Genomic DNA, 27,573 nt, shown 5'->3' with positions numbered 1-27,573 from the left:
CTCTGAATCCCTTGCCGTGCAAGTTTGCTGGGTATGCAGCACGGTTCCTCCTTTGTCATTGGCACCAGGTCCGTGAGTCATCGCAGGCACGGTGCCAAGTGGTATCTGCATCAGTCCTTCTCTGGGCCAGCTTCTCTAGGCTGCCATATCCCCAGGGGAGACTCTGGCCTAATCCTTATCTTTAATTACCCAACTAGGTTTATACTTGACCCTGATCTATGGCCCTAGATAGACTAAAAGTATGTAACAGATTTTTTTGAGGGCTATTTTCTAAGATGTAGTTCTGGCAAAAGAAAAGTCCCTGGGAAAGCAGAGCGCCTCCAGTGAGCCTGATTTATTTCCCCTTGGCTCTTCTGTTGTCTTTTCTTAGTTTATAAATCAAACAGGTTTTCTGCTACCTTCATCCCTGTGGGGTAAACCCAACTCATAAATAAAGTAGAAAAATAATCAAGCTACCCTCATTCCACATCATTCATCAGCACTGAAAGAGTTCTTTGCAGATTAGACGGCTTTCTCCCTGGTTGCTTATTGATAATGCTGCTCTGGCACATTGAAGCAAGAGTTTTCAGTTTCTTACAGGCTGCTGAGAAGAAAATTTTCCATTTCATTTTAGAAAACACAGCCTTCTTTTGGTTTTAAACCTGAGAGAAAAGGGCTCTGGAGCTCTGTTTACTGAATAATATGCACAGATAATAGCAATCTGCATGTCTATAATGTTTTTATCTGACTACTTCAAAGCACTCAACAGAAGTATGATTTCCAGGAAGGGAGAGGATAAGCCACTAAGATGCCAAATACTTATGGGGTGGAGCAGAACAGTTTTTCAAGGCATGGAAATGAGAGCATCCTCTATATAATTTTAAAAGAATGGGAGCTGTAACTAAGCAAATACAGAATTTCATCTGCTCAGTATGCATGTGTGTGTGCATAGTGACATATAAATGTATGGCTTTGTTTGGCTTTCACATTTTTGGCAATGCATTTTTGGACTCACTGGGTTTGATCTAAAGATTATTGAACCCCAAATTTGTCTTTTTCTCCTGGTTTCAGGATTCCCAATGGCATTGGCTGCTGCTTTTTTTCTGTACGTTTAATCTGTTAGTGTGACAAAATTACTGTGGTGAGCTATACATGGTTTAAGGAGCATGTAAGAGCCACTGCACGTGCAGCCCAGACAGCATTTTAATTTGCTACACCACAGATGACTCCGGTTGCAATAAATTTACTGCGAGTAGACTAATTGCAAAATAACCCTAATTGAGTAGTTATCAGCGAACAACATCCTGTGGAACAAAACTGCTTGCAATTAATAGCATTTAAGCCATACACTGGTATTCTGCAGAACGCTAAGATGTAATTACACCGTGTGCAGAGATTGTGTTCTGTTCTACAAACCATGTTTCCAGCACTTCTTTCATTATAAAGGGCCGTTTCAAGATTCAGTACTTGCATTTTAGGCAAAATGACTTTATCAAATAAGTGGTGTGTCTCTCCTCTCCCCTTACATGTGTAAAGCAGAACCAACTCTAATAAAATCAGTGAAGCTGTGGCAATGTAAGGAGAAAAATGAGATCTCAGGAAGAATGTATGTTGCAGTGATTCTCAGATTAACTTTTATTATGGCCACATGTGCAAGTTTGGATAGTTAAAATTAGGATGTAAGTAATGAAAAGGTACTTCATTGTTTTGGCTGAAGGTGGACCCTACCTCATTGTATGGATGACGACTGAAGTATATCATTTATGTGATGAAAATGCATGTAAATGCTAGGACCCAAAGTGCACATAAGCCCTTGTCACCAGACTGGATGTGCAGGCAGGTGTCCCGCCATAGGGCTGCCTGCGTTGCTGTTGGGTGACCAGTGCACTCTGGTCATTTGAAGGAAGTGATGAGGCAGCCTTGATGTAAGAGCTGCCAAAACGCTTCCCCCTCCTCACAGCTGAGTTGTTCCTGGGCAGAGGGCCAAATGAATGAATTATCCTCACAAACTGTATCTGGTCAGCGGGTCAGAAACTGGACAAGTTTCTTTGCTGAAGGAAGATCTGCGTACATCTTGTAAGGGAGCTGGAATTGCTAGAAATGTCCTTGTGGCATCCCAAAACAGGGTGACATTGTTTTGCCAGCTCCCTGCATCTCTGGGGACAGCTGCAGTGTAGAGGACAGGAGACTGGATGGGTGAGCTTGTGGCGTTGCAGAGCGGAGGGGTTCTTCTCCCAAAAATAAGGCCATTATGAGCACAGGCTGGCTCTGTCAGCACTGTCTTGCGTAGTTTCAGCTTTGGTTTTAGAAGAAATCCAGTGAGGGAAAAACTGTTGGGTGTCTGTGCCAATTAATCCTTTCATTTAAATACAGGCAATTCCTGTCTAGATCATCTGCAAGTTTAGAAGTGGGAGAATGAAATCAGACTGATGTTCCTCTGTTTTTTCCATGTGATGCTACTGTCTGGTCACATTTTTCCACGTTAGGCCTGTCTGGTCACCTGTGGATCTGGCAGCTGCAGAGTTGGTCCCTGACAGGCCAGGGCGGCAGACTTGCAGAAAAACATCTTGACAAATGGCATCTTAAGGAAATGCCGAGAGCAATGCATGACACAAGGAATGGAGGGCAGAAGGGCTGGAAAATTTATGGTCAGCAGCCTTAGTTCTCACCAAGCCTCTGTTTTGGAAAATGATATCATTTTATGGAGCATTAAAGGCGGAGCGTGGGCAAGCGCGGGAGAGGATAATGGCTAAGTATGTCCTTGCTGCAAACCTCCTGGGAAGGGAGCATGAGGGTAGCAGAAGCTCAGTGAATATTTTAATAAAGATTACTGTGTATGTACAGAGATGAAAGAAAAGTACTTAAGTGATCGCTAATGCTTCCCAGTGATTCCGAAATGTGTGGACAGAGTGTCGGAGGGGAGAGTCAAATTACAGCTATGGCTTGAGAAAATTGTTGGTACAATGGTATGAGCTGGTAGGGTTGGAGGGGAAACAAGGGGGGGGGGGGGGGGGGAAGCCCAAAACAAAACCACCAAACCCAGCCTCCCCCTGTGGTAGGAAAACTTGAGCCATACTGGCAGTCATGGGTTTTTTTCATACAAAATAGGTGTTGGACCTCTGGAGTGGATTCTTTGCAGTGATTTTAGTGGACAGTCCTTTAAGAGGAAACATGGCATCTAATTCTTTTATTTTTATTCAGTGCTAAGCAAGCAGCTGTGTGATGTAAATGCACAGTAGTATTGAACTGAGCTTGAGTTAAGATTGCACAAGCAGCCTCAATGTTATATTCTTTCCTGATTTGACTTTGCAACCGTAACAGAACTGTGTTAGAGTGTCATTGTTACATGCTAATTGTAAGCAGGCAACAGCAACTTTCAGATTTGCTTTTTGGTTTAGGCCTAAAATGTCACCAAGGACACAAGGAGATTGCTGGGGCTGGCTCGCTAGAAATTCGGCTCTGCCTTTCTAACCATTGCACTTCTCTAAGTACCATTACTTAGCGAAGTAATACTGTATTTTCACAGGAATCCACAGCTGATGAACTATTATTTTGAGAATGGGGAAGTGTCATGTCCCAGAAATCCTACACTAGCTGCGGCTTGAGGCTGCCACAGATTGGTTTGAAGTCAGTGGCAGTGACTGTATTACTTCTAAAATAATTGGGGGGAAAAGTCTTGACATTTAATTTCCTCCTCCTGAGCTGGGGCAAAGAATTTTCTTCTTTTGTGGCTTCTTGAAACAGATGCCTTAACTATTTACAGTTTGTTACAGGATTAAGTATATAGTTAAAGGGAATACACTCCTTTTCAGGCAGCTTTTTGAAAGGGTACATTTATTTTATATATTTCAGGAGTCGCTGGGCTTTATGAGACCAGTGGCTGTTTTGTAATGTCTTTCCTTGGAAATGAGGAAGAGTTGTTTAAGGGATCTACTCTGAATTAAAATGCCAACAGTCTAGGCATGAAGCCAATCTTACAGGACATTAATGCCATTTTAAGACTCCAGACCATAATTTAGTTGTTTCTGTTGCAAATATTTCTTATGCAGAAAGTAGTTTTAAAACATCAGTCTCTTCTTCTCCCTGGGTAATCATGACTTCCATAGAAAAAGTAAATAACAAGAATCTGTAGCTGAGCAACCTTGGAAAAGATTTTGAAATTGCTCAATGTATATTTAGTCTTCCAAATAAATGCTTGTCTTTGAGAGTGTGTTAGAAGTGAATAGCCCTGATTCCCCCCTCTCACTATTTTAATATCCATGATATGTCACTGATTTATCGTCTAGTTGTCTCAAAGAAGTTATTCCTGATTGGCACCTTTGTAAGGAAGAACAGAGTACTCCCAACTCCCAGTATCTCTTGCTGTCACCATTGGGCCTAGTCTAACACGCATTAAACTCTGAAGTATTCTATTTACAGTTTTACTATAAAATAAGATATTGGTTTTAAAGTCCTGGCCCTACTGAAAGGTCCATGGCAAAAATCCATCATTTTCCTTCTCTAGTTTTCTCATCAGCCGCCAGGGAGGCCAAAGAATTTTTCAGTCCTGTCTCCTAGAGCTTGCTGAAGCTGAATCATCACTACCATCTCTTGTGTTCACTGCTTACCCATCTGTCTTTTTCCAGTGGATGTCACTGTAAGAATGGTGGGAGATTTAAGCCAAAAAACAGAATTACAGTGCAGGAAAATCCTTATCTATTAACTCAAACTCTGTGGTTTATTGAAAATATTTGAATAGCGATTGTATGTGCTTTCAAACTGTGAAATTCATAGGTTTTGATCTGCAGGACTGAATCACCTGTTGCCTTTTAAAACAGAATTTCTCCATATTGCTGTTCTTGTGATAAAACACAGTCTTCTACGGGCAGCGCTGCCAGGAGAGCATTGGCCATACTCCAGTGGCTGCATTCCCGTGCTGTACCACCTTCTGTTATGCTGCTACAACTTCTCTGAGTGTTAAAAGTTTTGAAGAAAGGCCCTTCTGCCTCCTAACAGTGTGCTTTGTCTAGACTGAGGAGAGTGGGTGCATTTAGGTTGTCAGTGGGTGGTACATATTAAGCTCATTGATAAGCATATGAAGGCTTGGTTCAGACTTGGCTTCAAGTTTCCTATTCATCATTACTGCATATACATGCTGGCTGTCTTTTGGAGGGACCATGTTGTTCTCCACAGGCAGTGAAATGCAGCGAAAACTTCAGCTTCACACATTTTTATTAACAGCAGTATGGATGTTGCCTTTGAGTTATGCCAGGAGTTTAGAGGAAAAAAAAGCCTGTGTCCTCATGAATCAAAAGCTTTTATTTAGACACCGCTCTCCTTACCTTGCATTATTCCCTGAGAAATCGCTACCATGGCAAATGAAGCTTCTTGTAGGAGGACACCCTTCTGATCTCCGTCATGCTGATGGTTTGGGGGCCAGCTTTGTGAGTTTGAAAATGAAATCTTTATGATACTGTAAGGATAGTGTGTCATCTTTGTGTGGATCAGCTTGAAGAAGCTCATCTACAAAGTTCATCTCCCACTTTCTTGCTAATTCCTCCAGCTTGCATTTGCTGACTTTAACGACCAGTTGTCCTTGAGGCATGATAGTCTGCAACAGTTGTAGGTCTTGTCAGGGAGCACCACAAAAAAAAAAAGGTGTCTGTCAAAAGGATCTCTTTCTACAAATCTCGTTGGAAACCTTCACTACTCAACTGTAGTTCAAGGCAGCCCTCCATGTAACTAGAATATAATTGCTTGTATCATTCTCTTTGTTGCAAGGTGATTGCTTCTCTTTTGTGGAGACTTTCTTGCCCAAGTGAAGTGTTTTGTTGAAGTCTTGATTCATTTGTATAACTCATTAAAAGTTGTAAGAGAAACACATCGCTGGTGAGAATGTACCTTTGTTTGTGACCAGCTGTAAATAGCAGCTTAAGCAGTCTTGCTGCTTACTCACCTGTGTTTTTAATTGGAAATGAAGGTTTCCATCCAACCAATAGATATTACCGTGCAGTGGAGTATTTTAAACCGTGCTACTTTTATACTGAAAGCTTCTGTGTATGCGATGTGTTACTGTGCTGCATAATATTGTTGAGCTTGACAGTAGCATGACTAAACAGAACCATACATTTTCATGTTCTCCATCTCTTTGTGGGCTGTGATTCATTCTGGGCAATTTACTGAATAGTAAGGAGGAAAAGGGAATTTTAAAAGAGGAATTTACTGCAATACATGTTTTACCCATTTGTACTTTCTCTTTTGCATGGGACCTAGGCGTAAGTGCTCTGAAAGAATTTCACTAATACATCTGTAAGTCTCTGAACAGGTTTGAGGATCTATCCCAAGGTCATTCTCTGTCTGAGAAAGAGTCACGTTCTTTGGTTGCTTATTCAAAAGCATTGGAATGTACTCCCTGACAGAAGACAAAGCTGGACAGGAGAACCCAGCCTGGCTCCGTTGCCCACCTTGCCAGAGTAAGGAAATGGCTAATGAGAGGTGTGGCTGAGATTAATTGTGAATAGAGCTACTGAGGTTAGTTGTGAATAAGACTTCTACATAACACACACTGGCTTTGTCAAGCCACAGCAGAGGGAGGCTACATGGAGCTGATGTGTTTTTGTAAATAATTCTACCATTCTGCCAGGAGGTGAAGACAAACCCAAGCTGCCCAAGAAGTATTAAAAGCATAGTGGGCTAGAGGTTTAACTGATGTATATTGCACTAGCTTTGATGACCTCACTTAAATGATGTCTTATTTCAGTAACTTTATTTAGTAATCTTTATCAGTGCACATTAAAATGTCTCTGTGCACTTCTATCTCTGTAATTTTAAGATCACTGAGGAAAAATAAGACTGTTGTTCCTACAGGAGCAAGCAAAGATCAAGAAAAGAGGTATTTGGGGCTGGGGATACTTGTCTTACCAGTCAATGGAAGTGTATGGTCCAAAGCAAAGCACATCCATCCAGTATTTTGGGAATAAGAACAGTTTTATGACTGTTCTGATTCTGAAAATGTTCTACCAGCAGATCCCTGAAAAGCAAATGGGGAAATCACTTCTGTCAGGCTCCTGAGGAATACTGTGAGGAGGCTTCATATATCTCTGGCATTCTTCACCTAGTCAGCAAAAAGGAAATCTATTCGAAATGGTCCACTTCTGGATCTTCTTAATGAGAAATCCCATTAGATTCAGCTCTATCTTTTACAATGAAAAGGCTGCAGTTAACACACAAGTTCACACGTTTTCATTTCTCTCGATCATTTATGGCCATTTGTAGGCATAATTTGCCAAACATGCAGACAGGATCATCTTCGTGTTTTTCATGTTGTTTGCTTTCTATTCCTGCAGACTGCAAAAACTTAGGAAAGAAATAAGAGTGATATTAGAGAGCTCCAGTGCAAGCTTGAAATGGCTCAGAGAGCTATACTGGAATCCATCCAAGCAGAAGTCTCATTTAGAAGAAGGAGGAAAAAAAAGATTCTCTTGTTGTCCCTATGATGAAAGAATATTTTTCAAAGTCTGTTTATTATATTATCACCTGGGGATGCAATTACTGAGAGCAGTCATTAGAGAGCTCCCAACTAAAGAGTGACAGCAAGAATATGTTCCATTATGCCATATCATAAACCAACCATATAAACACTAACTAGAAAGGAAGCCCTAGACTAGCACTGTGGAAACTTGGGTTTCATTCCTTGATGTGTCACAGGCTTGTTGGGACACTTCAGACAAATCATGCCATGTACAGACCAGAGATAACAGGTACTTAACTCCATTGCAAATATATGCAGAGGAGAAATGGTGTGTGGTGGTACTGTTGTTAGTTTGGTATTTAAGTGGATTTAAAATCCTGTTTATCAAGAGACTTGGAAATAATTTTGTTACAAAATAATAACAACTTTTTCTGAGTCCCCTAAAGGCAGTTGCTGAACAAAAGTATCTTTAAGGAGGAAAATGGTAACTGAGTTTCTCTGAAGTCACTTAATTTAAGCACTAAAATCTATAGTTCTATCCCTGAAAAACCCTACTGTTTTGCTGGGGGGATGAGGGCAGGCAAGAGAGCAGTCCATCTGTAGGTCCAGTCTGACTTACTGTCACTTCAACAAATTTATTAACACATCACTGGCAGCGGTTCTTCAGCTTTGCACCACGGCGATGCACAAATGTGAAATCGCAGGAAAAGTTTTCTGCAATGTTTCCCCTCCATATTTGTCTGTTCCACTCATCAGCATCGACCTGGTACAGGGACTTGTTTGTGATGGCTACTGGTTGATGGCTACTGTAGGAGGTGTCAGTTGTGCAGTGTATCGATTGATTGTTTCTGCATTAGACACCTAGGAAAAGCATGATAGTAACTTTCTCTCTTGATCTGGTAGCTATTAGCATGTCTGATTATTTTTGCACCAAAACAAATCCGTTCCCTTTATTTCAGGGTGGCTAGGAAGGGAACTGTGTTTTTAATTATCGTGTATTTCAAAGACTGTCTGGTGCTGTATTAGTTTCCACAGTAAATTTCCTAAGGTAAAGTGACAAAACAGTAATTTTTCATTATGAATCAGCTATCTATGAAAGATTGGGTTTAGGTCAGAATTTATTACCCTATGGAATTGAAGCCAATATTTAACATAATGTCAGCTATCTTGATATTAGAGACTTTTAATGGCTATGCAATTTTATTCAATGATGAAGTTATTTCAGTTGTGTAGTATGTGTCTAGGCAATTTCATGTACAGACCCTTGAGATGAAGATTGGATAAACATGGAAAATGGTGATTGATTGGTAGAAGGTTGCAATAATGTCTGCCTTGATATACCTTTTATTGTTAAATTATTTATCTAATGCAATCTCCTACACTTTTAGGAGTCTTTAAGTTGGCATTAAATCGATGTTTAAATCTTCACAGTCAGAAAGGCCTCATAACTCAAACTGATAAATATCTTCTAACATATCAGGAGGAATAATGATCATCTTAATATCTGAAAGTAGGAAAGATATAATTCTTTCTATTTGCTATGAATCCCTGTAGAAGGACTGAGCCATAAACCAGAAGAATTAAGATTAGGAGACAGAAAGAAATATTAGGAAGAAAAAGTATAGTAGTAGTTTGTCTGGGGAATTGAGAGCAAATTCTGTTTGCTTTGAAAGGTGAGTAAAAATTTTCACCAGGGCTGAGCAGAATAGGGTGAGTTGACATTCACATGTTGGCTGTCCTCAGAGGGCACACACAAATCCTTCCAGAGGTCTGTGGGGTGGCTCATTCCTGGAGGCAAAGAGAAGAGAAGGGCCACAATTACTTTGTCTGCCAAGACATATTGAGCGTCTACTCCAGATGACTAAGCCTACCTTTGACTGATTTGTGGTCAGGGTATGGAAGGTACATGGTGGATCAGTGGAATAGAAACATGTGGCCTTGGAAGAGCTGGAAACAAAACCACAGGATGGCATTTGGATTTGTGCCTCAGAGCTAGTGGATAAGACTGATCCCACACAAATGGCCATCGAAACAGCCCACGTACTGTGAAGCCTTGGTGTACCTTTGCTCTGCCCTGCATGTCCTCTTGCATACGTTCCCTTGCCTAGAGTTTGCCTAAATAGAGATTAATAATTTTGTATTGCATTGTCCAGAAAACGGTATAGATAATTTGGGTTTTATCTCATCTACCAGGTGTTATATGGCAAGGGCCTGGATTATTTGTCTAGACAGCTGATAATAATAAGCACAGCCGAAGCTGCCCTTTTGCTGTCTATGTACCAGTTTAAACACTGGAAAGAAATATTAAGCACAGTCAATAGGCAAAAAAAATAAAATCCTCATTCAGATGGTAACTAAACCTAGTGAAGAGTGAATGGGAATTGCAAGTTCCTTTCTGCCTTAAAGGTGGCGATATTGTTGAACACTAATGCTGGAATTTTCTCTGAATAGTAGGAAGCTTTTTATTTTTTGAGGTGGAGATGGAAAAAATTATTCTATGGATAAATAGGATCTCCAAATGAGTTTTCATCTTCAAGCACTACAAATTTATTTCAACCTGTACCTAAAACTATCCAGCTGCAATAGCACAAAGCTGCCCTAAATAAACCTTCAAAACTTTCAGAGTTTGTCCGGAATTCAAGCAGAACGTGAAAACCTTGCGTCATCCCTGAATAATGCATTTCAAAGCTGGTGAAACATATTTCATCATTTGCATAAATCTTGTGTAGAAATAATTGTGATTTGACAATTTTCGTTATCTTAGTGAAGAACTGAAAATGGTAATTGTTAGCTGGCCTAAATTGGTGTAGCTTCATTTGGATAAAGCAGTGAACCTAACCGACACTGCAGCTTTTCTAAAATGCCATCACCTTCCTTTCAAACAGCATTTGCCTATGCTGAGGCAAAACGCAGAAAAACCTACATTTCTTCAGATTAATTGGATTAACCTAGACTGGAAATTGCGTAAAACTACACAGTAGGCATTTTGTATCCCTAAAACTTCAAGCTTCAAAGAGCAGTTTCCCCAGCAGTTCAGGCTCCCTACCTGGGCTTGTTTATTGCTTTGAACCTGCAGACATACTTTTATGATTCATAATCATCCATAAAGAAATTCAACTGTTATTTAAAATGCTCTGTTGGGAAGGCTCAGTAGTTATTAATTAATAATGCATCAGTAAAGCAACAAAAAGGCAGGTAAAGATGCAGTTAGAAGTATTGGCTGGGTCTCTGCTGCCTTCAAAATTGTGTTTATGTCTCATTTCCCCAGAGTTAGCTCGTCAATGTGCGTTGACTCTGGGTTCTCCTCTTCATACTCCAGGCACTTTCTTTAGAAAATAGTGACTGATGCATGAATATGTCCATAATTAAAAATAAATCAAAATGCATGTTAGCATGCTGGTGTGGGTTAAGAGGCATAAACTGGCTCTTAACATGATTTCAGTGCCAGAAAACTGTCAGGGACTCGTGAGAAGAGAAGACAAAAACACTCAGTAATATCTTTGAAATGCAGAAAATGTAAGGCTAAGTATAAAAAGAAAAAAAAACCAAACAACAAAATCTGCTTTGAACTGCTGTTATATATTGCTAAAGAGAATTAGCAATTGAAGGGTGTACTTCAACTAACTAATAAGGTTTATAGACAACAGTGTCGGCACTTTATTACAGTGCTGGTGAGGATCAACATGGTGAAAGTCAGTGCAAACCTGGTGTAAGTGGGGTTACAGTTAGACCAACTGAATGCTGCTGCTTTTGAAGAGAAAGGATGAACTAGTTGGAGATTTCCTATACCCACTGCTGGCTTAGAGTTGAGCTCTATTTAGCAATACTTTGTTCACATTTTACTTTCATGCTGATTACCGCATTTGCAATGCATCCTATTTTTGTGTGGTAATTGGTAATCTGGAAAACTTACTCGGTGTGCAAGATTTAATATTGGTTCCTGCTGTCATGCTGACAATGAATTAGCTTTTTGGACTCTATCATATGTTCTCAGCAGGCACATATGTAATTAAAATGAGCACACATTGGGTTTCATATTAACACTCAAATCACCTTTGGCAAAAGGTCTCTGTGTTCTTCTGGGATTATACACTAGGGCAATGTAATTATAGTGTCAGGTGTAATTGTTATTTTTAAATACCTCTTCATTTAACATAATATTAACCCTTTCCATACTAGTTGACTTTTGGATTTGGAGAGTGATTTTGTTCTAATAAAAGGGTTGCCAGCAAACAGGCATTCTATTTCAGATTTTGTCTTCAACTCTATGAAAGTTGTCCTGTTGAACGGTAAGCATTTGGTGTCATAAGACATTGAATTAGTTTACATAAAGAGTCATTCCAGAAATTAAAAGTGTTTTTACATTAAGGAAAAGATGGTACTTACTGTGATAGTAAGGTCAGGGTGGTAAGCAAACTGCTTTTTCTTTTTACTTTACCTATTCTAAAATAATATTCTGAAGTATTCTAAAGAATTTCCTTCTGAGGAAATTTCTTGAAGTACTGCCTTAGAGGTATGTTTTCTCTGGGCTTCTTCTTTTAACATTGAACTTTGGTGGTAATGTTAAAAACTTCTTTCAGTTGACGATAAGCAATACCATTAAATTGAATGTAAACATAAAAAGGGAAGGGATTGTTTAACATGAATAAACTAGAATAGTTAAATAGTAACCTGGCTTTGATAGGAAATGTAATGCTTTCTTCTTAACCTTAAGAATTAGATGCAGTGTTTTCAATAAACAATTATTTTGCAAGTCCCTGAGTGGGCAGCGCAATCTGCATACTGCTGTTTGTTTTATAGACAAGCAGGGTGGCACTGGATGTTTTGAAGTAAATGCATGTTGGCATCTGGACGACGCTCCTAGTCATGGTTTAGTTTTAGGTAGACCTGCGAGGAGCAGGGGGTTGGACTCGATGATCTTTATGGGTCCTTTCCAACTCAAGGTATTCTATGATTCTATAATGTGAAAAAAAGGCTTTTTTCTGACTCTAGAAATAAATACTCAAACTGATTAGATATGAAGACAATTCAACTACGTGTTTTAAAGCAAGGTTACAGCAAAACCAGCTGAGTTGTAAAAGGAGGCATGAGCAGAATCCGCTAAGGAATCGTGACTTTGCCTGGGGAAAAATAAGTTATATACCACTTCTAAGCATCCTCAACAGGATACTTTGGCCCATATTTTTGATGGTATTAGTCAGATCTACAGTCTTCCAGCACTTCAAGTGAGTGTGGCAGGACCCAGGCCCTCAGATTGGTAGGGAGCAGTTTTCCGGAGGGAGGTGTCACTGACGCACAAGGAGAAGGATCCTCAGTTTTAGTGGGGGCCAGGTGATGGGTTCTGCTCCCTCAGTCTCACAGAAGAAAGGGAGAGAGTGAGTGGTGTGTGTATGGATAAACAGTTCGCCTCCTAGCAATACTTCTTGGGAACTAATATGAAGAGATTTTTCATCATTCTTTTAATGTCAAAATAAAGATATTGGAAAAGGAATTATATTTGAAGGAAATTGCAGCTCAGTTGTATTTGATTCTTTTAGCAAGAATGGGGGATTGTTAAGGAAGCTCAAAGTTAATCTGCATTTATATAGATCAAGGATTGTTCAGAGCTGGAACATGAGCAAACTGAGCAGAATTTGGTTTAGACATGCCAATTCTCTTTTGATACTAACTTTACACTGTCAATTCTCCATTGATTTCAGATGGGTGACTCCTGCTGCATAGCAGGAGATGGACTGAAATGAATTCGGCAGATGAACTGAAAAGAGTTATGTTACTACTACTCGTTAACTAACTCCTTGCCTTAAAAAGTAATACCTATCCTTAGCTACAATTAAAAATAATCTTTGGGGATTTTTAGTTTTTCAGCTTTGGGAAGAATGAGTTCCTGATAGTCCACAGCCAGACAGAAGTGTTTGCAGCAGCAGCTGCAATAGTAGTTGGAGACCTCAATGATTCCCGATTCTCCGGTGCTGTGATTTTGTACCTTTCTGTACTTGAGGTGCTAGCATTAGGATCCTTAGTGATCCTACCCTTGCAGATAGTGAAGTTTATAACTATTTTTGCAACAAACCCGTTGGGGCTTTTTCCCTGTCTCTCTTCCACCCTCCACCTCCTCATCCCCCTCTTCCTGAGGATGCTCAAAGTATTAATTATGAGAAGGACTGGCTTAACCTAACCTACATGCTGATTTAGTTGCTGTCACTCAGGTGCCCTGTGTCTGAGGGCTGCGGAGCACTTGCTTTTCAGTCCGTGAGTCTGCAGTTAATGGCAAGCTTTAACCAACTGACAGCCAGGGAGTCTTTCAGTTGTTACTGCTATGCTCTGCCAATATTTTTGATTTTCCCTGGTCTCTTTTTTAAATAAACATGTCATTTTACAATCTGTGAGATGTTTCTTGTTTCACACTTTTTCATCTCCTAAATTAGTTTTGCTTAGCAGTTTTGCTGCCAGTTGATGATTTTTATGTCCTACTGTACCATAAGAGCCAAGTTGTGAATGAATTTCTTTAGTTTGGGGCTCCATCTTTTTAGAGGAGGAGGAACTGAATTACATCTGAACGCAAGCTTTTTTTTCCCCCTTTTTTTTTTAAGCGTCCCCTTGTGATAGGGGTGATCAAATAGCTTGTGTATGAGTGAGCAGGTAGCAGGAAAAAAACCCCCACAATTATATTTGAAGCCAATGCTACTGAATTACATCTAGAGCTTCAAAGTATTTTTTAGCACTCACTTTACCTAATTAAAATGCATAACTACTTGGACATGTGCCCTGTCTGATAGTATGCTGCACCGATAAGTTATCCCTAGAGATCCATGCTAATACATCATGCTCACTTCTGCCAATCTCCCAAAATTCAGTGGCGTGGGATAAGGTGCACACAAGCACAGCCTCCCTGAAGCCAAGGTCCTGCTAAAACCTTGCCAGCACACAGGCAGCAGCATTGGAAGGGCAGGATCAGTCCCAACTGCAGTGAATGACAAGTGCCTGGTGCCAAAGTTAGTGCCTCTGACTGCTAACATGAAGTGGAGAGTTGCAGAATGGGAAGACAGACTCTGAGGAGCAGAGCTAAAATAATTTTAGAAATAATATCCATTATTATTTTTGTCTGTAAAAGGTCAGCATTAAATTTTTTATTTTAAACATTGCACAGATATTCATCTTTTGCTGTATAGAGCGGACTCTTCTACAAGTTACTGTTTAAGCAGCTCCTTGACATCCAAGGGCATCACAGCCTTGTTAAAATCTGAGAGAGATTTGTAACTCTGGTTTATAAATTATGGTATTATTGTAAGAATGTATTTCACATACAAATTCTCCCCCGATGCTTTTAACAGCAGCCAGTAACTTATTTAGTCAATAAAATGACATTTTCTGCACGTTGGGTTTTTTAACAACAAAACTGAAATGTCTAGTGAAATACAGAAAAATCACTTTATTTTGCTTTTGTTGAACATTTTCCGTTGCCAGCAATTTGATATTCCTTTGTTTTCCTCTAGTGGTATGTTAATGGGATCTTTTTATACCGTGATGGAGTAATAGAGTGGAAGTCCTTTATTTTAGCAACAAGACTACACTGTTTCTTTCTATTCTTTGCCCATAAAAGTAAGTGTGAATATATATCCTTGTGAAAACCAATCCAAATAATTTTCAGGAGAACATTTAAAAAATCAAACTCAGTTAATGAGTAGTAATTTGTTTCTTGCTTGCAAAAACATTGTATTAGGAATTGTTTTCCCTATTGGTTCAAAGGGATGAATGTTAAAAGGCCAGTGTCCATACCCACCTGCTAAGGCTGTAGTCCATGTACTCTTATTAGTGATGTTTCTAAGTAACTGGTACTCAGGTGTGAAATGGGGAGTTAAAGTTATGTCTTCAGCCTCTCATGCGTATTTAATTATATATGTTTATGAATGAAAGACTTTAATATCTAAAATCTCTCTTCTGTGTGGTGAGCTTGCTTTTGAAATTGCTGGGAATGCTCACCCTGACTAATGTGTTAGGGCACACGTGTTTGCTGCTAATGCAACGTGCAGGGCTGGAGTCAGCCTGTTGGAGGGCAGGGTTTGGGTTTAGTTGCAGCGGAGGATAGAGAGCGGGCTGGAAAGCAGAGAAGGCATTTAGCAGCTGTCTTGTAAATGGATGTTTCACTCACACAGAACCAATCACAATGAAGCATGGAATTCAAGATATGATTTTCAAGGCACCCTAATTGGATTAGAGGGATTGTATTAAAGATATGTTGGCTATGAAATGTTTAGAGGATTAATGCCCGATGATTTTTCTTCTTAAACCATCTTTACTAATCCCTCTTGATCAGAAACAGCTTCTGGAAAGCATTCCAGCCAGGAAGGAGAGCTCAACCCTACCTTTCCCATCTCCAGGAAGAGAGGTGTAGGTTGTAATATGCAGTGCACAGACCAAAATTCTCCGTTTTGGTTAGATCCAGAGTACTTATTATCACTAGTGCTTGTTTTTTCTAAAAATGTGCATATTTGCCTCCTGAACATTTTCCATGTTAATGAATAATTTTGCAGTATAAGGATGGCCTGTGCAAGAACTGACATCTATTTCTCCTGTGTTTTGACCTGTCCATATATGTTAAAATCTAGCTAAAGTAGTGTGGTGTTATTTATTATTCAAATGTTATTATAACTTAGCGTACCATATGAGTAGTCTTTTGAAGTCTGCCAAAAGAACCAGTGTTAATTGCTTACAGTAGAATCTATTTGCTGTTGGAAATGTCACAATATAATTATGTTGCATTCCTCTGTCTGACAAGTAATATAATAAGAGAAGTTTAGTCCTCTTTTTCTTCTGTGTTGGGTAAAATTATTCATGCTCGTCCTTTAAGTAGTACACGTGGCAGCAAGCTGTTTTGGAGTACAAGAACTAAACAATGATGAAATACTTCATGTGTTATTATCCAGATGGACAAATGAGAAGTATTTCATATAGGGACTGTGAGGTAGACAAGGTAAGGTTATGTACTTCAGAAATTTAAATTACACAGAATTAGCTCATTTAATGCACATAATACAGAGAAAAGTAAAATGATCGTATAGACTAATGCCAATATTAAGGGAAGGCATGGAACTTTGAAAAGTATTTAGTGCTCTAATTCCTGTCTAATGGTTCCGACTTCTGCTCATCAAAAGGACTTTGTCGCCTGAGGCGCCTTTAAGCAGTGGGTGACAAGCTGGGGACTTCAAGCAGGGAGGCTGGAAATGTCCTGGTCTTGCTGGGAGTACCAGCTGAGCTGAGCCTTCTGGTCTGCAGAGCTGGAAGTGAACCTGCTAACACTGGAGTTAACATCCCTGTATTGTGCTGGTTTTGCTGACCAGAGATAACAAGAAATCGCAGGTGCTACAGGGGAAAGCCTGCAGAAACGGAATGGCCACGCTTCTGCAGCTTTCTTTCTTGGGAAGAGATTTACTTTGGGTCATTTGGGAAAACCATTGCTTACCAGTATCCTTTGACATATAAAGGATGTTTGACAATAGTTATGTGTCAGCACACATGCTGAAAAACATATACTCCGAATGCAGAAACTGTTGTTCCTGTGGGAACCTAGTTTTTTAGATGTGACGTTTTAGTTTAAATATTTCAATTTCAATTATTTCTTAACTAACCTACCAGTGTATACAGTGTGTGTATACACACATAAGGCATATATGTATTTATGGTACATACAAATACATGAGTCTGATGTCTCACACATCTTTTATTGCCACAGTGTGAGATTCTTAAAAGTGCTCAGCGATGTCCCAGCCCTGCAGCTTTTGAAATCCATAAAGCTTAACTCAAAGGGATGTGGAGGAAGCAAAGCCTGACAGCTTTGGAGTGAATCTGCCCAGACGTGTGCTGTTTATCTTTTCTCTCTCTTTTGACTCTATTGTGAAATTCCTATTAATTTAACTTGCAGTGCAACTAGCGTCAGCTAAAACATACGGCTAAACATTTACATTTTACAACACATAGAATCATTAAGGTTGGAAAAGACCTCTAAGATCATCGAGTCCAACCGTCAACCCAACACCACCATGCCCACTAAACCATGTCCCTAAGCACCTCATCTACACGTCTTTTAAATACTTCCAGGGATGGGGACTCAACCACTTCCCTGGGCAGCCTGTTCCAATGTTTCACCACTCTTTCAGTAAAGAAATTTTTCCTCATGTCCAATCTAAACCTCCCCTGGCACAACTTGAGGCCATTTCCTCTCGTCCTATCGCTTGTTACTTGGGAGAAGAGACCGACCCCCACCTCGCTACAACCTCCTTTCAGGTAGTTGTAGAGAGCGATGAGGTCTCCCCTCAGCCTCCTTTTCTCCAGGCTGAACAGCCCCAGTTCCCTCAGCCGCTCCTCATAAGACTTGTTCTCCAGACCCCTCACCAGCCTCGTTGCCCTTCTCTGGACACGCTCTAACACCTCAATGTCCTTCTTGTAGTGAGGGGCCCGAGGGCACATGGACACAAGGCACAGGTATGTGGTTTTATTTTCACTTTTGCCAGTGTCAGTCTTTATTCTTGGTGCCTAACTAGACCTTTTCAAACTAGCTATGTAAAATACCTGTGAAAGTCTTGACTTTTTTGGTCTGTTTCCAACATTATGTTCATAATTATCTCGGGCACAGAATAAAGGCAGACTTTGTCCTTCCAATTCTGCATTCAAAAAAGAGGAGACAGATGTAATGGGAATCTCAAAGGAAGGATTAATTTTGAGTTAGCAGACCAGATCCTCATATGGTATAAATTAACTTGGTCCTCGCCTTACACCAACTGATTATAATGATTAACTGTTCATTTCTTAAGAATATCTGGGGAAAAGATACTTTACATAGGACTTGAAAAACGACAGCACAGTAAAACAGAATGGGAAGACATTGATCAGGCAGGTAACAAACATGCTTTTATCTACCTATTCATTTCTTAGTAGTCTCAGCAGTACATAAATATCTCCTGGGAGGTTGTGTGAAGTAGAGACTTATTTTAACTATGTAATTGCTTATGTTTTCACTTCTTATTGATTATTCGTGCTGTGAGCATGACAGGAAGAGATGGAGTAAAGGTTATGGATGTGCCAGTCTCCAAACACACTGCAAAACACAGAAACAGGCACTGGAATCAGCAAAGGCTGTTTCAAATGCTAATTTGAGGTATGAGCCTTGATAGAGCTCTATTGCTATTTTGCTTGGGATTTGTTATGTTGATATTGTTACTTTCTTGTTTAACGTGTGCTTTGGTCGCTCTGTAGTAACTGGTTGGCTTTCAAGTTTCTGTTCCTTGAAGGATTAAACTTGCTGATGATTTGAGGCAGAAGAGAAAGTCTGAACTGAAATAAGGACATTTTCTATGTTTTCTTCTTGTCCTGCACAAGAAATGTAAAGGCTTCTCCAGCAGGGAAGGGAGCGAAGTGCTTCAGTGTAGAGAAGAGCTAACTCTGAAGCCCATTGTCAGTTTTGGCAGGAATGGCGGTGAGCCTGTCATTGGTGTCCAAGTTGGGATGTAATCCATCTGCAGCGAGAGGGCTGGCATCCTCTGGTGTGTAATTCAGGCCACCTAAATCAGTAGTCGTTTCCCTGAGGGCAAACTGAGGACCTGGCAGCACCTCTGGGCTTCCTCTGAGCTGCCATCACCCATGTCCCCAGGCAACAGCTGTACTGTACCAGGAGGAGACTGTTGTACATGTGGTCCACCACTATCGCCTGAGAGAACTGAGTCTGTCAGCAGAAAGGAGCCTTGTAAAGGAGCCTTGTTGCCACTCTGGCCAATTCTGCCTCTATTGCCATTGCTTGAACAGCCTCTGGAGAGTCCTTCTGTCTCCACAGACTGTTTGGAGAGGCTGATGTGTTAAATTAGGCACCTAAATTATGTTGCTGCACTTGGGCAGTGTGAATCTCGCCACTGTCAATGATCAGAGGGGCAGGGGACTGCAGGCAGCTCGATCGCCAGCAGCCCTGGCGGGGGCTCTCCAAGAAGGATGTGCTGGTAGCCGGTGACCTATAGCATGCACCAGCTAAACAAGCTGCCCAGAGGAAGTGGGTACCTCCCAATGCTGCGGTGCTGTTTTTGTAGAAGCCAGAGTGCTGTTGGTGCGGCTGTAGCTGTGTCCAGAAAATGCAAGTAGTAGATGAGGTTTTATAAATGCTTCGGTTTGGGTTTGTGTCATCAGTTTTCTTGGGAGTGGTGGGATGACTTATCTCGTCTGACAAATTCCTGTTCTCATCAGTTTTGGACTGTTGAAAGGAGCATCCTTAGCAACAATCAGTGGTGGGTAAGATATCTAAACACATGCCTCATCTCAACCCTTTCACTGCTTGCTTGCTTTCTGTAACCTCTCCCCTCCTAATGAGGCCAAGGTTTCCCTGACAGTAGTCACTCTGCTGGGTGGGAGCCAGCTCTTGGGCCACAAGACCTGAATGAAGTGTCTCGCCCTGCGGTGAGCTCGCTGGGAGAGGAGGGTGGCTCCACACATTAGGAAAACCTTCACACCTTATGTGTTAACTATGAAAGACAGGACTGCTTTTTTTTCTTTTGTCTTGAGCGTATTGTGACAGAACTGGCGCATTCAGGAATTACTCCTGGTTTCGGTGATTAGCTGGTTGGTCTCCACAAGTTTTGACTCTGAGCTGGGGGTCCCACTCTGAATGGGCTGCTGGTTAGTCCCAAGAGCCAAGCTGGAAAAATCTCTCTTTTATTAGAGCATTTTCTTAGGGCTGTAATGGTACAGGTACCTGTAAATAGTGGTCTTTCTCTTTTTTGTGGTTTCCAAGAGTCTTACCTCCCAAAAGTTAAGTTGAACTAAGGTATAAGGTGCAGGAGGAGTGAATAGTCTGCAAGGAATATTTTTGTCTGTTGTTGGATCTGCTTTGTATTACCTCTTTGAAGTCCAGTAATGTCACTGAATAGAGTAAAAATAAGCTAATGCTCACTTAGAAGGCATTTTGTATTCACCCTAATAACACTGATCATGATGCGCTAATTGGCTGTTAATTGATATGATGAATATTATTATTAGGACATTCATTCTAATTCAACATTAATTAATTTATTGTTGCTTTTGAGTGTTATTTATTTATTCATGAGAGTCAGTGGGAAAAGGGAGAAAATGCTTGGCTAACACACTCCAGCAAAACTACAAATAATTGAGATTTGTCTCCCAGGAATGCTACCATTTTCATAATTAGAATAGTCAGAAAAGCAAGCTTGTTACTGAGATTATTGGCCTGCCTAGATAAGTATTGTAGTAAATTAAGTTTAGTGTGTGTTGCAAGTGCAGTATAGCGGTATCTGATAATTAGTCGGTCATTTGCAAATCATAAAAATGATTTCAGTAACTACTTGAGACAGACTGCAAGATAGAATGAAGTTTTTGTTTGAAATATGGCAGGCTGCTTAAACCCAAATGCTCCCTGTTTTGGGGGGGTTTCTTGGTTTGGGTTTTTTTTTTAAATTTAGTGGATATAAATGTGCTGTCACATTGCACAGTGCACACACACGTGCACGCATACACATAACCTGGCGTTCTGTACTGAGATTGATTTTGAACAGTCCTGTGTTATCCCAACTGCTTTCACGGATTTTGTGATACAAAAGATTTCTGTCTTTGTTCTCAAGGTTCTTACATGTCTTCATTTACAATGAATCCTTCAAATCATGTGAAAAACATCCACAAAGTTTTCTGGTGCAGGGTGTCTTTCTGGATTTGCTTAATGGATGATACCTGCCCCAATGGGTTCTTGAGTGAGTCTTCGAAGTCGTGCATGCAGCACAAATGTTAAATAGCTATAACAGAAGGATGACAAAGCTGGGATGGAAATGTTTTCTTTCAAATTCCAAATCAGAAAATTATCTTATCTTTTTTTTTTTTTTCCTTGGGAAAAGTTAGAAACAATTCATGATCTTATGATCCAGTTGTGAATATGAAACAGTTCTACACGTGTACTCTATCTTCCTATCTTCCTTCTTTCATGCACTTTATTTTTCTGTTCATAGACAAGATAGAAATCTCTCCAGCACAGAGGTTGCAGCAGAACTCAACGTAAATCTGTAATGAAAGAGAATTTCCCTTTTTATATTAAATTCTGCAGGGATGCAGAGCTGCTTATCAGTTCACAAACTCACTGTAGAGAAACTTCCAGTGATCTCCTGAAGGGAAGTGTCCAGCTGTAAGGCAGTGGCTCTTTTCCTCTGACTGCCCTAAGTTTATACTGTCACCCTCTGAAATTATTAAAGCAGACTCAGAATGCCCGCATCAGCAGCCCCTTTGTTCCAAGCCGGGGCTTCTGCTCAGCATGGAAAGAACACGACTAAAATCTGTCTCTTTAATGTTAAATGAACTAGTCATTGAGTGCTTGTAAATTACGTCTCGCTGCTTCCCGCCTACCTTGCATTGATTTTTGCTTGATCATATGAACTTATGAGGATCATAAATTGCTTCTGTAATTCATGGTAGAGTCTGAGAATGAAAAATACTAGAGCGGGGTTGTTGAGATAAAACATTAGTGCAAAAAATTTGAATATCCACTTTTCAATAGCAGCATGATTTCTGAAATTTTATCCAAAGTACTCAATGCTAACTCACAGCTAAAAAGTATGGGTAACAGCAATTTTAAGGACATCTACAGAACATAACTAGCAACGTTTCAATCTGTAAACCATAAGCACCCCTCTCAAATCCCTGTGCCCTGGAGACAGTTGCACAGATCTTCTCAGCTGATTTCACCTCTCCTACGTTGCTGAGCAAGTTAAAACCCACAAAAGAAGCCACACGTATGACCGGTCATGCTAATTATCTTCGTCAGGAACTTGGTTTGTTTTGCTAGAGGTGAAACCCAGCCCCTCTTTGACCTGGGCGGTGGATGTGCTGGGTTCAGCTGGCACGCCAAGGTGCTGATGCCCTGAGATGCTGGACACGATCAGCTCATGCCGCTTCTTAGAGGCACAGGAAAGCAGGCGATGGCCTTGCAGCGAGCAGGACCTGTCTGTGATACACAGAGCTCTGTGTGGCTGGTTGGTTGTCAGTATACATTTTCACCAAAATTGCACATGCTGCTCAACCCACTTTTTGGTGAATACCAATTTGCCAGAGGGGTCTTCTACACTGTGAGTAGACCAGTGGGCATTTCACATATAAATAGTAATAATAATTAAAAAAAAAAAAAAAAAAAAAAAAAAAAAAGGTGCTCACCTAAAATTTTTTCTTTCATTAAAGATGTCCGCAGGGGCCACCATGAATCATTTCCTAGACTGGAGGTAAAAATTGGCTTTCCAAAGTTGGGATTAGTGTTGCTAAAGATAGTTTTCTAGGTCCTGGCATAGGAAAAATTGCTTTTTCATCTAAGTATGATTAACACATGCTGTGCTTCAGGAGTTACCTTGCCTGTGCAAAGTGTCTTTGCTGGAGGGTACTGCGGGAAGATACAACATCCCCCCTCAAGCCTGATGGCAAATGAGGCCCTTGCTGTAATGGATCATTGGGCCTTAACTCCAGCAAGAGTTCTGGGTAAGTCCAGATAAATGTTGCTATTATCAAGCCCTCAGACAAAGACTTCTCATCAGGTCCTGATGGCTCACTGGTAAATTGCTCAGTGAAGTTTTTTATTGTTTTTGTATAACTTCAGCTACTTCTTTTGCTAGGTCTGTTACAAAAATCGTGTTTTCTAAATGAAGGAATGTATATGGTTTGGGGTTTTTTTTTGTCTTGTCGCCATTTGAACAAGGCAAAACTGTTTTTGTTCTAACCAAATTGGAAACCATTTTCAGACGAAAGCAAAGCCTGGAAATTTTCAACCTGCTGTGTTGTTATGAGGTGTGAGCAATTGAAAAGAAGGAGTTTATAGTGGAAATCTGAGTTCGGCAACTACCACTCAGCTCGCTGTTGCAGAAATGGTCCCGCTGAAGGGAATGGGGCTGCTCCTGTGAGTTCAAGTAGGGACTGCAGAGCTCTGCCTCTTTGGAGTGATTATGGCTAATACTCCTGCTATAATGACAGGGCTTCTGATTGCATTTATGGATGTAATAGCAGTAAATAGCGTGCTGAACTACACAGCAATAACTCTTCCGATGTCCTCTATCCATTGATTCTTGCTATCAAGGCAGAGTACACACACGCAGCTGTGTTCAGGTGAAGTCAGCAGCATCCAGGTATCTCTGCGCAGAGGTATTCTGTTGAACGGCCCAGACAAATAGCAAGCTGAGAATAGAAGTTGATGGATTGATTTACAAAAAATAATATGGCTCACAAAATTCATTAAAAGATTGCTTTGTGCTGCTAGAGAAGTAAAAGATTAGCAGGTTGGCTCTGAGTTATACTGGTGGATGATTGAGCATAATGTGGCACCACAACAAATACAAAAATGATTGCACTATGTTTATTATTCTGGCATTTAATAATACTGCAATAGTTGAAGATTAAACTCTTAATTATGAGTATTGATTTCTCTGGGCTCTAGAAAGTGCAAGTTGAAATTGCACTAGAGCTGAGATTCTCCTGTTACCTGCAAAAATAGGTACGGGTTTTTCTGCTAACACACGTTGATGTCAGTCCTGTCACACTTTGAGCAGGAAGCCAGAAGGGCAACTGTCGCTTTTCTCAGTAAGTTTGTGAAAGGCATTTGGTCACAGAGCAAAATGCTGCATTTTGTTTTCAGTGTAGGATAGCAAAATAAATACGCTTTGATACAAGGGCTAGAAAATGTTCGTTATGAGCTGGGTGAGCACTGCCACTTCTGTTGATGTTCCATGTGGAGGTTTCTCTGAAGCAAGGCAGCATGAGAAGTCGCTCTTATATCCACCGTTTCCATTGCGTAATGAAACGACAAACTCTGAGGAAGTTTAAGACAAGCCCTGCTCCTTCCAGGCCAGAGCTACTGTTCCACCTGTGCCAGATGGCCATAAAGAGGACACTCCATTCACTCTCCTCACTCACCCATACGTGCAAAGCTATTTCCGGGGCTAGAGCTGTGCTCTCAAGATGTAACTGTAACATAATATTCTTTACGGTTTTTGTTTTACCTTGTATTAACTTTGTGGGCTTTTTATTACATTTTATAAAACACCGATCTGTGTAAGTTAACCTAGAAAAAGGGAATTCCCTAAACACGGAGGAAAGTTCACTTGACAGGCAACGCCCACACTCAGAGAAGCTTTCTAGGTGAGATGGGGTGCAGCTCCAGTCCCACTGAGACTGCCCCAAGCGACCGGTGCAGGAAGAGAAGGTGGGAATTCTCCTGTGTTGGCTTGACTCATTTTTCTTGGAAAGGCAGACGATGGTATGTGGAGAGGTGTTAGTAAAGGCTGAGTGTAGGGAGTGCCGCAGAGGAAGGAAGCTGCCCGTGACTCCTCTGTACCTGGTGGGCGAGAAGGAAAAAAGTGAACAGAGGTGAAAATATTGTCGAGGGCTGTTTGGGACCAGGGAGAGAAAGGTGATCTCGGCAACTGCTTTTTGTTGGACTGAAGTGACTGAGGGTGGAGGCCACTTGAATTAGCACCCTGAGTGAGCTTTAGTGCATGTGGCAAATGGCGATGTAGTGATGGCACTGAAGTAGCTATCAAATGCAAGTACTACCTTAAAATCCCTTTAGGTTTTTATCGCTGCTGAATGGTACAATGTTAAGTGAAATCATCTGATGCATCTCGTGTGTCTTCTGTCCTAACACCCAGAAGGGGATGTGCTGCTATATGAGAGGCAGGTCATTAATATGCAGGCATTAACATGATGTGCAAGACTTCGGTATGCACAAGTTTTATAGAAATGCAGTGGCTAGAGCTATTCAGATCTTGACATGGTTCATACAGCTCTGAAGTCCTACTGTATTTTTCAGTAAGCAGATACTCAATTGAATGTTTCCTGCCCATTTCATCTTATTTGCAAACCAGGCTGGTTCTTTATCAATGGAGTAGTCTGCAAAATAGAGAGTGCTAATCAGCCACAGGCTAAAACCAGGGAAGTAACAATATAGAGCAGAAGTAGCAGATATTCTGACAGATGGAAAAAATATAACATTCTTACCTTTGTGAAGTTCCCGGCGGCCAAGAATAGGATTAGGTTAAAGAAGCCATAATAGCATGCAGGTGGAAAATGGGACTATAAAAACCTAAACCTAAAAGAGAATGAAGGAAGGAGCGTGTGGAAGAAGAGGTTAGAGTAGGAGAATAGCAGAGAGGAAAATAAGTCACTAGAGGAATTTATTAGAGAAACCCAATGAAGTGAGGTGGCATTTCAGGTGAAAATTCGTGAGGATTTTGTTCTCAGTAACTACTAGATAAATTATAGTGTGGGTATTGAAAGCAAGTTAGTTTAAAATGAAAGAACCACAATATGGCTATTTTAAATTCCTCTCACCTTCTACATATCATTGCAGAAAGCCACTAATTTCAGAAGAGAGGTGTCCAAAAATGTAATGAAAACCACTAAAAATATTTGAGTCCATTGATGGGACATCATCAGCTTGAAATCAAAGCAGTTTAAAAGAAAAATGGGTTGTTTTAGCAATTGCAATTGCCTTTCATTCCCGTCAGTTCTCCTTGCAAGTATGTTTTCTTTCTTTCACAGTCCATTTCTGTCCCTGTCGCTGTGCAAAAGCTCTAAGCGCACACATTGGGAAGCTCATCAGCTATGCAGGAGAAACAGTAGAACTGAGCATTCTCCCTTTAATAAGGAGAAGATGCAACAAGAAGGATTAGGCAAAGGTCTTTTTTCTATGTCCAACTTCTGTTTTGTAATTAATACATTTTTTAAAAGAAAGCTTTTGGTATTTTTTACTTTTATTAACGTATTTTTCCAGTTTCCAAAACCTGGGAAAAAGTGTCTCTCCCTCTCGCTTACTCTCTCTTCACACTTGGCAAATGTCTTCTTTCTTCTTCCTTGTATCAAATCAAACACACATGAGCATATTTTTATAATAACTGTAGGACATGTTTTGGAAGGTGCAGTGGTCTTCATGGCTGTACTCATGCTGTCTGATAACTGTGCCCAGGTGCAGCCTCAAGTTCATCCTGCAACCTAGCACAAGCCTATTGTGTCCCCACTGTCTGCAAAAGGAGTCTTGGGATGGCGGGTACGTGGAGGTGGGAGGAGAATGGGGGCATCCCAAAAGGCACTAGTGCAGAAACTGGGTACAACTTATCCAGATACGCTCCTCGGTGTTTTCAGGAACAAACAGATGATCCATGACAAGTTGAAAAGAGGATGGTTGAGCTAGGAGCTCCTCAAGGTTTCATGCTTCTTTCAAACCTGAGGGTTTCGTTAGCTTGTTAGAAGATCCACCTCTTATACTCCCAAGTTTGCTGAGGGTCTTTTCCTGAGCCCCCTTCAAATTTGAGTCAGTTAGGAAATTCTAATCTCTAATAGGATGAATATCTGCCCTGGACACCTGGAATCTGCAAAATGGCAGCAATTTATCTCTAACTCACTTGGACACTTAATTGGCTCACCAGGCTTTTGTTGGGAAGGGAGGAAAAAACCCATGTTTTCTGATGGTGAGGAAAAAAATAAAGGTGATTAGTAGTTCCTATAAAAGAGTGTAAAACCCAATGCTGCTGTTTTTCTGGGAGGCCAGGGGAGACACCACTTTCAAACAAAGCAGGTTAAAGTCCTGTCCCACCTGTGGTTGCCAGCCTGGACAGAGAGTTTTATTGAGCTGGTTATTTATTGAGAACATAGGTGTGCATTGAGTTTGAAGTATCCTGTTTGGCCAAAGCATTGCATATGGTTGAAGGCAGGTGTGTTAACGTTCTCGCACCTGATGTCAGCTGCTGCTTTTAGCTGGTTCAGCTCACACATGGCCATTTCCAAACCTTTACTTGTAGTGGGAAATGAAGGTTTGAGCCCTGACCATGTTCACATGCATTTCCAATAATTAAATATGTATTTTCAGTATAATCAGAAGTTCAGACGTTTTGAGATTGTCAAATGGATTTACCTTTTAGAGGAAATAAACGAAAGTAACAACTCAGATCTTAGGACTTTGAAAAATTGTACCTTTTGGGGGGGGTGAGGGGGAAGGGACTAAGTAACTTTTGAGACGATATTGCCATTCATTTAAAAAAGAAAAAAGTTTAAAATATGGAAGAGGAAAATTGGGGCAGGAGGGTTTTTTTGAGCTTTGAGGCACTTTCCTTCCTTGTTCTGCTTATATTCAAAAT

General features: G+C 40.6%; 1 protein-coding gene across 2 annotated transcripts in view; it reads left to right on the top strand.

Moving 5' to 3' along the window:
- The window catches only part of XYLT1 (xylosyltransferase 1), a 202,251-nt gene that overhangs the window by 109,913 nt on the left and 64,765 nt on the right, over positions 1–27,573 (top strand). The gene's annotated exons all lie outside the window — the stretch shown is intronic.

Source organism: Aptenodytes patagonicus, chromosome 13 (genome assembly GCF_965638725.1).
Source record: "Aptenodytes patagonicus chromosome 13, bAptPat1.pri.cur, whole genome shotgun sequence".
Taxonomy (NCBI): Eukaryota; Metazoa; Chordata; class Aves; order Sphenisciformes; family Spheniscidae; genus Aptenodytes; species Aptenodytes patagonicus.
The sequence above is the reverse complement of the archived record's forward strand: the minus strand, read 5'-3'. Positions and strand labels throughout refer to the sequence as shown.